This window comes from Elgaria multicarinata, chromosome 15 (assembly GCF_023053635.1).
Source record: "Elgaria multicarinata webbii isolate HBS135686 ecotype San Diego chromosome 15, rElgMul1.1.pri, whole genome shotgun sequence".
NCBI lineage: Eukaryota > Metazoa > Chordata > Lepidosauria > Squamata > Anguidae > Elgaria > Elgaria multicarinata.
This window is the reverse complement of record NC_086185.1, coordinates 2,545,570-2,558,262: the sequence shown is the minus strand read 5'-3', so window position 1 is coordinate 2,558,262 and position 12,693 is coordinate 2,545,570.

The window sequence follows — 12,693 nt, the reverse complement described above, 5'->3', positions numbered from 1 at the left end:
ACAGACGCCAAAGCACCCTGTTGGATTCTTCCCCTTGGCAGAGAAATGGGTCCCCCACCCCAGCGTACAGTCCAATCCTTCCAAAGGCCTGACACTGACAGAAAGTAGCCAAAATGCACCCCCCCAACCCCCACAAAAGCCCTCACCATTCAGTTACTGGTAAGCCAGAGTGCCATATATGAATGCGCTGACATTTGTCTTAGATTTGTGGTAATAGCAGAAGCCTATTAAACATTGTGCAAATTTCATGCATAGCATCTTGGCTTCAGCAAATACAATGAGAGAGAAAGATGCATAAGTGAGGGCCCATAATTAACAGTTTTACAAAGGACAGTGAGATAATAACAATTACTCACTGCAACAAGACTCTGCCTGAAATCTGCTGCTGAGTTTTGCAGCAGCTCTGCAATCCCGATTAATATTTTATACAGCCTTGGCAGAACATTCAGTGTCTAAGTGACAAAAAGAGGGAGCCCGGCTGCCATTGTGGATGGCTCATAACACACCTGGTTAATCTGGTTAGGACGCGGCACTGCAAAATATCCTGCCAGTGACTTATCATTTAAAAAAAAAATGTAAAAGAATCATAGCCATTGTTGATGCAAAAAAGGAAGCATTCCACACAGGCCAAAAAGAAAGGAAGCAGCCAAAACACATCAAAGGAGGTGTATCAAAGCTTGAGAGCCAAACCGCGCATTATGCTAATCACGTAGGATGTGGCTGGGGCGGCTTTTTTTTTACTCTCGTGTAAGTGTGCACAGCCTGAATTTGGATCAGGACCACTGTGCTCTAGCAGGGGGGGATTAAATTTTCTTAACCATCCATTCCCCCCTGCCCCACCCCCCCCTGAAATTCCACCCTTCCACCCATGTGGGGCAGGGGGGAGGGTTAAAAAAAGAGAAGGAAATATTCTCCATTGTATGACTCAATGGAGGTATTATTTCCCTTTTTTGTTTTAAACTCCCCCCCCCCTCCAGGGGTAGAATTTCAGGGGGGAAACAGGAGGAAGGTTTAATCTTCACCGCCTGAAGCATGGTGGTCCCAATCCAAGTTTGGCCTGCACGAGCTTACAGGTTGTCTGGCATTTGGCAGCAGGCAGTGTGGTCAAGAACTCAGCTACAACACCACATGCAGGCGTCACCCAATGAACAATTAGCTCAGCCCCCAGGCACAGAGTCCATGAAGCAGAGTGGTGGGACAAGAGCCGGGTGGGGCGAGGGGGGTACATCGCCTTTCTAGTGTAGCTGCTGGGCTGCAAACTGAATCTTGATCAGCCAGAGCGCAACGTCCTTCAGTCAGTGGAGCAGCACAGGTTGCCAGCGCCCGGGGCAAGGCAAGTATCGCGCCCCTAATCCGTGGACCTTTCGGACCCCCGAGTCCCTTCCACCACCACCACCCAAGCACATTTTATTTATTTTATTTCATTCATTACATTTCTATACCGCCCAATAGCCGGAGCTCTCTGAGCGGTACACAAAAATTAAAAACATTCAAAGTATAAAACAACAGTATAAAACCATAATATAAAATACAATATAAAAGTTCATACAATATAAAAGCTCAACCAGATAAAAACAGCAGCAATGCAAAATTACAAATTTAATGTATTATATTTGTATTATATATACATAAATTTAATGTATTATATTTTAAGAAAATACTGATCTATTTAAAGTAAAATTAATTTAATACTAGTATACTAGTATAGTATGTGTGTATATATATATATATTAGTATATATAGTATACTAGTATAGTACATATACTTATATAATTGTTGTAAACTGCCCAGACAGCTTCGGCTGTGGGGCGGTATATAAATGTAATAAAATAAATAAAATAAATAACTAAATATAGTATATACTAGTAAATACTATACTAGTATACTTTCAATGTAGATTTCAATACTGTTATTGAAAAATTTGCACATATTAAAACCAGGCGATTTTAAATAAATGTAAGTACCGGTATTTGTTGTTGTTTATTCGTTCAGTCGCATCTGACTCTTTGTGACTTCATGAAGAGTCGGAAGCGACTGACCAAATAAACAACAACAAATACCGGTACTTACATTTATTTAAAATCGCCTGGTTTTAACATGTGCAAATTTTTCAATAAAAGTATTGAAATCTACTAGGGATGTGCTCCGCTCCAATCAAAAGCGTAGAAGCAGAAGCAAATTGGCCTGCTCCACCTTGCCCAGAGGCAGAGTAGAAGCGGACTGGGGACCCCTAGAAGCAAGGCGAAGAGAAGCGCCCATCTTCGGAGCGCTTCTCTTTCCGCGGACCGAAACGATCACCATTTTGAAACATTTCGCCCATAGGATTGCATTGCGGAAAAGAAAAGGGGATAACTGTGTTGTTTTTGAAGCTATCTTTCTGAAACTTCTTGTGCTTAGAGAGTCATGGCTGGGGGTCATTTTGAGCCTACTCTCAGCTCTCTGCGTGGTGCGGTTCGCTTGCTAGAATTTTTTAAAAAGTAGGGTAAAGGCGGGAAAAAGATTACCTTTTCAATTGCTGAGGGGCAGAGTCAACTCCCAGTCATGATCACATGATCCCAAAGTTGGAGGAGGGGATAGGCAAAACGGGTAACTTGGGATTCTGGGAACTTCTCGTTCTTAGTCTGAACGGACTTTTCCAAGTGTTTTTTAAAACAGTAGCCCCACCAAATGCACAAACACAACCTGAAATCATATACTAAGCCAATAATAAGAGATAGAAACACAGCACTTTGGGGAACAACTGAAAAGATGTGGTGCAAGGGGATGAGCTCCCCTAGGGCATGTGGACGTGCCCTCACTCTCTCCTGTACTTGGAGGGCCATCAGAGCCCTCCAAAGAGAGTAACCCAGTGGAGCAACGCCTATCATGAGTTGAAATGAGAGCTTTGCTTCTTAAAAGACTGGTTCTTAGACAGGACCAGTTAAATTGGCCGATGATTCCCCATCTGGGCACGTCCACCACCACCACCACCCTTATTACTGGTAAAAGACAGATATAGCCTTTTTAAAAAAAGTTCTTGATGTTGTTTATTCAGCAACACTGCTGCTTTTAATTCCACCCCTCCTTTGTTTATTTATTTATTTATTTATTCCATTTTATACGCATTACTGGCTTATCCTTGCCTCACTTCCTTATGCCCCCAGAAATGTCTGCTGCCTGCCTGCCTTCCCTCCCTCCTCCCCTCCCGCCTCGCAGGGATGGTTTGTGTCTGGCTTTGACTCAGGGGAGAAGTCCTTCCTGCGCTCACTTAGAGTTTTGGAAGTTCCAAATCCATTTTTCAAGTGTGGAAGAAGATTCATTTAGGTTGATCTCTACTCCCCAATTCATGGCATGTTGAGATTTCCTTTGAAATGGCCCCATTGAGCTGTCTGCAGGCTTAACCCCCGCCAAAAATCAGGGGATGATGGGATTGCCTTGTACCTTGAGATGATTGTGGGTCTAGATGGCATCTGTGAGTGTGCTCACTTCCCTTTTTTTATCTGTCCAAATGTCAGAGAACAGCCCACGTCTGCAAATGGGGTGCCCGATTTTCATAAATTCCCCAAAAATCAGGGGATGATGGGACTGCCTTGAGTCTGGGCGTGCATGTGTATCCCTGGATAAGCTATCATGGTGGCAAGTTTGAGGTTTTTAACTTGCACATTGACAGAGCTATCGAAAGGGGTGTGAATGGGGTACCCGATTTTCATAAATTCCCCAAAAATCAGGGGATGATGGGACTGCCTTGAGTCTGGACGTGCATGTGTATCCCTGGATAAGCTATCATGGTGGCAAGTTTGAGGTTTTTAACTTGCACATTGACGGATCTATCGAAAGGGGTGTGAATGGGGTGCCCGATTTTCATAAATTCCCCAAAAATCAGGGGATGATGGGACTGCCTTGAGTCTGGACGTGCATGTGTTTTCCTGGATAAGCTATCATGGTGGCAAGTTTGAGGTTTTTAACTTGCACATTGACAGAGCTATTGAAAGGGGTGTGAATGGGGTGCCCGGTTTTCATAAATTCCCCCAAAATCAGGGGATGATGGGACTGCCTTGAGTCTGGACGTGCATGTGTATCCCTGGATAAGCTATCATGGTGGCAAGTTTGAGGTTTTTAACTTGCACATTGACGGATCTATCGAAAGGGGTGTGAATGGGGTGCCCGATTTTCATAAATTCCCCAAAAATCAGGGGATGATGGGACTGCCTTGAGTCTGGGAATGCATGTGTATCCCTGGATAAGCTATCATGGTGGCAAGTTGAGGTTTTTAATGTGCACATTGACGGAGCTATCGAAAGGGGTGTGAATGGGGTGCCCGATTTTCATAAATTCCCTAAAAATCAGGGGATGATGGGACTGCCTTGAGTCTGGGCATGCATGTGTATCCCTGGATAAGCTATCATGGTGGTGAGTTTGAGGTTTTTAACTTCCACATTGACAGACCTATCGAAAGGGGTGTGAATGGGGTGCCCGATTTTCATAAATTCCCCAAAAATCAGGGGATGATGGGACTGCCTTGAGTCTGGGCGTGCATGTGTATCCCTGGATAAGCTATCATGGTGGCGAGTTTCAGATTTTTAACATGCACATTGACGGAGCTATCGAAAGGGGTGTGAATGGGGTGCCCGATTTTCATAAATTCCCCAAAAATCAGGGGATGATGGGACTGCCTTGAGTCTGGACGTGCATGTGTATCCCTGGATAAGCTATCATGGTGGCGAGTTTGAGGTTTCTAACGTGCAAATTGACGGAGCTATCGAAAGGGGTGTGAATGGGGTGCCTGATTTTCATAAATTCCCCAAAAATCAGGGGATGATGGGATTGCCTTGAGCCTTGGCGTGCATGTGTATACCTCCATGAGGTGTCATGGTGCCAAACTTGAGGTTTCTAACTTTAACAGAAAAAAGTTGTATACTTTTTTAGCTTAATGCAAGCCTATGGGGGGGAAACGGAGCTCCGATCCGGATCCAGAGCTCCGGAGCGGAGTGGACATAGGTGGAGTGGGGGTGGAGCGAAGCGGCCGATCCGCAAACCGCGGATCTGGAAGAGAAGCGGAGCGGGGGGTCCATGCATACCCCTAAAATCTACATTTAAATCTCTCTCAATTGACAGTATTCCTCCTCTTCCTGCATTGTGCACCTGATTCTTTTTTATTTATCAACATGGCTTATACGATGACCTTGATATGACTTAGAAGGTAGCCAGAGCAGCAATCGTCCAATGTGCAATTCCAGGACCATGAATTAAGGCTGATAGCTTTAGAAGATCAAAATTGTCATTCATCACTTCGTATAAAACATTTAATTCAAGTTCAAGGAGAAAATTTGCGAGATATAATTCTGCAGTGGTTCAAAGAGATGATGCCTGATTTGGAATTAGAGGACTGTGACCTGAGTCCACAGAGTGGGGGAGGCAAAATTATAGAGGAGCTACCAGAGATATTTTGGTGAAATTTGGCAATTATTATAAAAAAGAGCAAGTTATGAAGAAATTGAGATCCATGGCCCTGCTACAGTATAAAGGCAAATCAGTGCAAATTTATAATGATCTTTGTAAGCACACATTGAATTGGAGACGCAGTGTCAAGCTGATAACAGAAATATTAGTGAAGAAAACAATAAAATATGCTTGGGGTTTTCCTGTATTTTTAAGATTTACATATGGTGGGGGAGAGCACAGAGTAACCTCTTTGGATCAGGGAAAGGAGTTGCTGAAGAGCTTGGGTCTGTATGAGGAAGCAAGTGTGACTGAAACATGCAGGGGGAAGTGAGGCTGGGGCATCTGGGATGTAATAGAATTGTTAACTGCATTATGAGATAATTGTAGATAGAAATGTTAAGCATAGAGACCTTGCCGGCCAGGCGCAGCACTGCCTCCCCCCTCCCTCTAAAGTAGATGGCTGGAGTGTTAGACTTACGGGGATTTGGGGGGGAAGAAGTGGGGGGAGGGGGGATGGTGTGGGTTAGAGTAAGGGGTTTGAGGGTTTTGTTATGGTGTTTGTGTTTTTATGTATGTGAATTTGAGTTACAGAGCACAAGGGATCGGAAGAGACATCAAAAGGGTGAATATGGATAAAAAAATAAAAGTATCAACACTCAATGTTAAAGGTTTGGGGGCAGTCGTGAAAAGGAGGAGAATAGAACAAATGTTTAATAAGGAAGGATCTGACATTATTATGATGCAAGAAACACTTCAAGGGTACGAAAATGTAAATATGATAAGGACAAAGTGGTTAGCTTATTATGAAAAGTCATTGGGGACTTCAAAAAAAATGGAGTGGCCACTTTGATTTCAAAAAAAAGTGGATTTATATTAGAAACCATAAAAAAGGATGATAGTGTTAGATATCTTATGATAAAAGGTAAAATTGAAGGAAAGGTATATACATTAATTAATGTTTATGTCCCAAATGAAAGACATAGAGAGTTTTTTATAAAATTATTTAAAGAAATAGAAGAATTCAAGGAGGGGTATGTTATCTTAGCTGGGGATTTTAATATAGTTATGGATAATAGATGGGACAGGTCAAACCCCACTAATGTTGAAAAGAGGAATGATATCACTATATTGAATAAATTAGTAAAAGAAAATGATTATGTGGATTCTTGGCATCTACTTAATGGGGCCAAGCCTGGGTTTTCATATTACTCCCCAGTTCATCATACATACTCCAGGATAGATCATATATTTGTCTCAAAAGATTTTGCAACTAAGATTTGTAAAATGGAAATGGGGGTAATAAAGGTAACAGACCACGCATTGTTAAGTTTAGAATTTGCAATTAAGAAGAATTACAAAGAAGCGTACAGGTGGAAAATGAACACAAAAATATTGAAATATAATAAAGTGGTAGAAAAAATTCAGAGGGAATTGTCAGAGTCCTGGGAAATTAATGAAAAGGGAGGAACAGCTGGGTCAGTTGTTTGGGACACCATGAAGGCTGTAGTAAGAGGAATCTGTATTAGAGAAATGTGTAACTTAAAAAGACAACAGCATGCAGAGCAGGAGAAGTTAGAAATAGAAATTAGGAGTTTGGAGGAAGAATATTGGCAGGGTAAAAATAAATATAAATTAATAGAAATACAAGCTAAGAAGAAACAATTAGAAAATTTAAATTTAGAGGAAGTTCAAAAAAATTTAATGTATATGAAAAGGGAGTATTTTGAAAATAGTAATAAGAATTCTAGATTGCTTGCCAGACTCACACAAAAGGAAAAGGCGAGAAATGGGATAGGAGCATTGAAGGATAATCAAGGGAATTATTGTCATACAATGAAGGATAAAATAAAAAAAATTCAGAAATTTTATCAGGAATTATATAAGGGTAAAGAAATTCAAAAAAAGAAGTTGGAGGACCAAATAGGAAGGTATATAAAGAAGGGAATAAAAATAGTACATAAAGAGCAAATGGAGAAGGTAATAACTCAAAGAGAAGTTGAAGATGTAATTGATAATTTGAAAGTGGGTAAATCACCGGGAGCAGATGGTTTAGGATCAGAATATTATAAGGTTTTTAAGGAGTTTTTAGTTCCGAAATTATTGAAACTTTACAATGCTATATTACAAGGAGAGAAGATACCAGAATCATGGGAACACTCACTGATAATATTAATTCCAAAACCAGACAAAGATTTGACTATCCCTGATTCATATAGACCTATTTCATTAATAAGATGCTAAAAAAATTTCATCTATTTTGGCGAAACGGTTAAATAAATTCATATCAGAATATATAGGAGAAGATCAATGTGGATTTGTGGCGGGGAGGCAGATGCATAGTTTAGTGGGAAGAGTTTTAAACGTAATACACGCGATAAAAAAATCAAAGATCAAGGCAGGAATTTTGGCATTGGATAGTTTTAAGGCTTTTGATTGTGTGAGCTGGCAGGCATTAAAGATTATTTTAGATAAAATGGGATTTGGAAATAAATTTAAAACTATAATAGAACAGTTATATTCCCAAAATACAGCTGTAGTGGTGGTAAACGATGGACTCACTGAAAAGATACGACTAGCCAGAGGTACAAGACAAGGATGTCCGCTCTCACCGGTCCTGTTTGTAATGGTTATGGAAGTATTGGCGAACGCAATAAGAGATGATGGAGAGATAGAAGGAATTGGAGATGTAAGGAAAATAAAATTGAATATGTTTGCGGATGACACCCTATTGACTATTAAGAATCCAATAAGAAAAATAGATAGAATTAAACAACAATTGAGAGAATTTGAAGAAGCTACAGGATTAAGAATAAATTGGTCCAAATCAGAGATGATTTTGTTTAATTATACTAAGAAGGAAGAAAAGGAATGGGAACGTAAGGGAATAGAAATGAGAGTTAAGGAACAGATTAGATATTTGGGAATTAAAATTACAAAAAACTTAGATAATTTAGAAAAGGAGAATTTAACGAGGTTAAAAAAAGAGGTATTAGAAAAATTGTAAAAATATAAAAGATTAAATCTATCTTGGTTTGGAAGAATAGCATTAATAAAAATGAAGATTTTAGCTAAGATTAATTTTGTGTTTAGAATGTTACCAATAAAAATTTCAGAAGTTGAGATAAAAAGTTGGCAAAATAGTATAAACAAATATTGTAACGGAGATAAGAAAGCGAGGGTAAATAAGAATAAATGGTATTTAAGCCAAAAAAAGGGAGGATTGGGTCTCCCAAATATAAAATTATACTATGTAGCAAACAGGTTGACATATTGTAGAAGCAATTATAGGAGTAGGAGATTTAGATTGGATGGAGGATAAAACTACATGTAATGTAGAGATGAGTTTGGAAAATGTTTTTTTTAAGGAAGGAGGGAGAAAGTGGGTTGAAAGTATAGATAATCCACTCCTGAGGTCTCAATGGGAAATTTGGAGTAAAGTTAAAGGGAAGCTGCTTCCGAGCAACTCTCCCTTGTCACCGGTAATAATGTTAAAGAATTTCCCAGAGGAACTGAAGGGTAGATTAAGTAAAATATTAAAAGAGAAAAATAAAATGAAATTAAAGGATTGGTTAAGAGATATAAATACAAGAGAAGATATGGAAGAGCTGTTAAAGGAGAAAAAATTATCTTGGTTAGAGTATAGGCAATTAGAACAGTGGAATAAAAAGTGGATTAAAGAAAATAGAGTTTGTAGAGAAATGACGAAGTTTGAGGAGTTAATAGTTAAAAAGGAAAAATGTAAAGGAGGAAGTTTAGTCTTAAAAGGGTTAATGAGCGAAATATATAAAATATTGTTAGAAAAAGGGCTAATGGATAGTTCAGGAAAAATGGTATGGGAGACAGATTTGAAGGTACAAACAGGGCGACAGAGCTGGGAGGGACTGTGGAAACAAAGAGTGTTGAGAAGTATGTCAGTGAGAATAAAAGAGAATTACTTTAAAATTTTGTGGAGGTGGTACCTAACCCCGATTAGATTGAATAAGATAAATAATCAGCATTCAGCAAATTGTTGGAGAGGTTGTAGGGAAAAAGGAACGTATTTACATATGTGGTGGGAATGCAAATATGTACAAAGATTATGGAAGATGGTGTTTTTTGAAATTGAAGAAATAGTGGGAATGAAAATAGAACAAACACCAAAAATTGCATTACTGTCACTATTTGAAGATTTAAAATGTGGAAAAGAAATTAAAGAATTGATATTAAGTTTGCTGACTGCAGCACAATTGATGGTAGCTAGGAACTGGAAGATTCAAGGCGAATATTCTGTCTACAATACTGCGCTCTTCGAAGCCTTCCACTTGTTCTCGTGATCCGATTCCTTCTCGCGTCTTTATTAATCTTATTCCTGCTATCCTCCCTTCCTTGCTACATATTATTAATCTTTCTCTGTCCTCTGGTTCATTTCCTTCTGCTTTTAAACATGCTACAGTCTCTCCCATTCTCAAGAAACCTACTCTTGATAGGCTATCTCTGTCTAACTACCGACCTGTCTCTTTGTTGCCGTTTGTTTCAAAGATCCTGGAGCGTGCGGTCTACTCTCGTTGTCTTGACTTTCTTTCTAGTAACTCTGCTTTGGATCCATTTCAATCTGGATTCCGTCCTCTGCATTCCACCGAAACAGCCCTTACTAAGATCACCAATGATCTCCTTACTGCCAAGTCTAAAGGCCATTATTCCGTTCTTATTCTCCTTGATCTAACTGCAGCCTTTGACACAGTTGATCATGATCTTCTCTTAGATTCCCTTCATGACCTTGGATTTTGTGGCTCTGTCTATAACTGGTTTGCCTCCTATCTAGCGGGTCGCTCTTTCAGCGTGTTGACTAATGGCAGCTCGTCTTCCTCCTTTCCCCTTTCAGTAGGGGTTCCGCAAGGCTCGGTGCTTGGCCCGTTGTTGTTTTCCTTATACATGTTGCCCTTGGGCAAGCTTATTCAATCTCATGGCCTCCAATATCATCTGTACGCCGATGATACACAACTATATCTGTCATCTCCGGAACTTTCTCCTGATGTTCACGATCGTATCTCGGCATGTCTTTCAGATATCTCAGCTTGGCTGCTTCATCGTCGCTTGAAGCTTAACATGGCAAAGACTGAATTGCTTGTTTTTCCTCCTAAACCTTCTCCTCATCTCTCATTCTCTCTTACTGTCAATGATGTTACGCTTACTCCGGTCAAGGAAGCTCATAGCCTTGGCTTTATCTTCGACTCCTCGCTCTCCTTTATTCCTCATATTGAGGCAGTAGCTAAATCTTGTCGATTTTTCCTGTATAATATTGCCAGGATTCGATCATTTTTGTCTGTCTCTTCTGCCAAGACGCTTGTTCATGCACTGGTTATTTCACGGTTGGACTACTGCAACCTTCTTCTCTCTGGCCTTCCTTCTTCTCACATCAGCCCGTTGGTTTCTGTTCACCACTCTGCCGCAAAGATCATCTTCTTAGCACGCCGCTCCGACCATGTTACTCCGCTTCTGAAATCTCTTCATTGGCTTCCAATTCACTTCAGAATCCAATATAAACTTCTCCTGTTAACCTTCAAAGCTTTTCACGGTCCTATCTCTCCTCTCTCATCTCACACTATTGCCCCGCTCGTGCTCTTCGCTCCTCTGATGCCATGTTTCTCGCCTGCCCAAGGGCCTCTACTTCCCTTGCTCGGCTTCGTCCATTTTCGTCTGCTGCCCCTTACGCCTGGAACGCTCTTCCAGAACATTTGAGAACTACAAGTTCAACCACAGCTTTTAAAGCTCAACTAAAAACTTTTCTTTTTCCTAAAGCTTTTAAAACTTGATGTTGTGCAGACTTCTACTGTTACTTTCTACTGTTAGTTTTTCCCTACCCTGTGCCTGCTTACCCTACCCTGTACCTGTTTGCATTCTCTTCCCCTCCTTATTGTTTTACTATGATTTTATTAGATTGTAAGCCTATGCGGCAGGGTCTTGCTATTTACTGTTTTACTCTGTACAGCACCATGTACACTGATGGTGCTATATAAATAAATAATAATAATAATAATAATAATAATAATATTGAAGAATGGTATAGAGAAGTTTGGGATATAGCTATTAATGATAAATTGACTTGTAATATTAAGTGGAGGAAAGGTATAACTAAAATAAATGAGTTTGAAGGAATTTGGAAACAGTTCCTAATATTTGTGTTTTTTAAGGGAAGTGGGAAACCGCCAGCGGAAGAAACTATGAGATTTTGGAAGCAGGAATAGATCCCGAGGTGGGGGGTGCACTTATATGTTAAGAATGCTTATATTGTATGATAGGATAGGTTATAGATAATATTTACTCAATATATATGTATTCAACATTTATTCAAAATGTATGCAGTATGTTGTGTTGTTGTTTCTTTTTTGTAAGATGTTTTAATATGTGGTAAATAAAATTAAAAAAAACAGTACAATGCATAAAACATCATGGCAATAAAATATTAAGAGCAATAAAACATCAATTGAAACAACAAAACCAACAATAAAAACAGGAGGATCAACATGGCAGCAATAATAACAATAACAGTACTCATCATGTGAAGGCCAAGGTAAAATAAAATATTTTTAAGGCCTTCTGGAAAGCCTGCAAGGATGGTGCATGGCAGACCTCCGACGGGAAGTTTGTTCTAGAGGTTTGGGGCCACCACAGAGACGGTCCTCTCCCACGTGGACACCCACTTAATTGCCCTCACAGGTGGGCAAATGAGAAGGGCCTCTCTTTCTGATCTTAAAAGTGCGGAACCCTACGCGCACTTGCCTGAGAGTAAGTTTTATTGAGCAGAGCAGAGCTTCTGGCTAAACACCAAGATAGGGTTTGCTCTGCCAGAAGAGAAAATTGCACAAGAAGAAAACTGTGTATCCGACTCTGCAAATGCTCTGGCAATGAGGAATCGAACATGAAAGGCAACTATTGGTTCTAATTTAAATTTAAGTAATTTAAATTATGGCCATTTGTGGACTTTCTCTGCCAGAAGTTTCCAACATGCAGCAAAAGGACTCTCTGAGCTTTACATGCACAGTCTTCTTCCAGCGTTATCCTCTAGTACAGGAAGTTGTATATCAGTTTATGCAATTAATGTAATTGCAGAATGAGAGAGAGAGAGAAGTGAGAAGCAGGACTCCGGGAGGGCTGCCTGATGCTTTAAGCACATATTGATTAATGGTAGCAATATCCAAGTAGCTATTGCTTCCTGCCCCTGGTCTAGAACAGTTCCTGGTACATGTATACATTAAAGATTTTATTACCCTGTTGATGGGAACTGGTCAGATG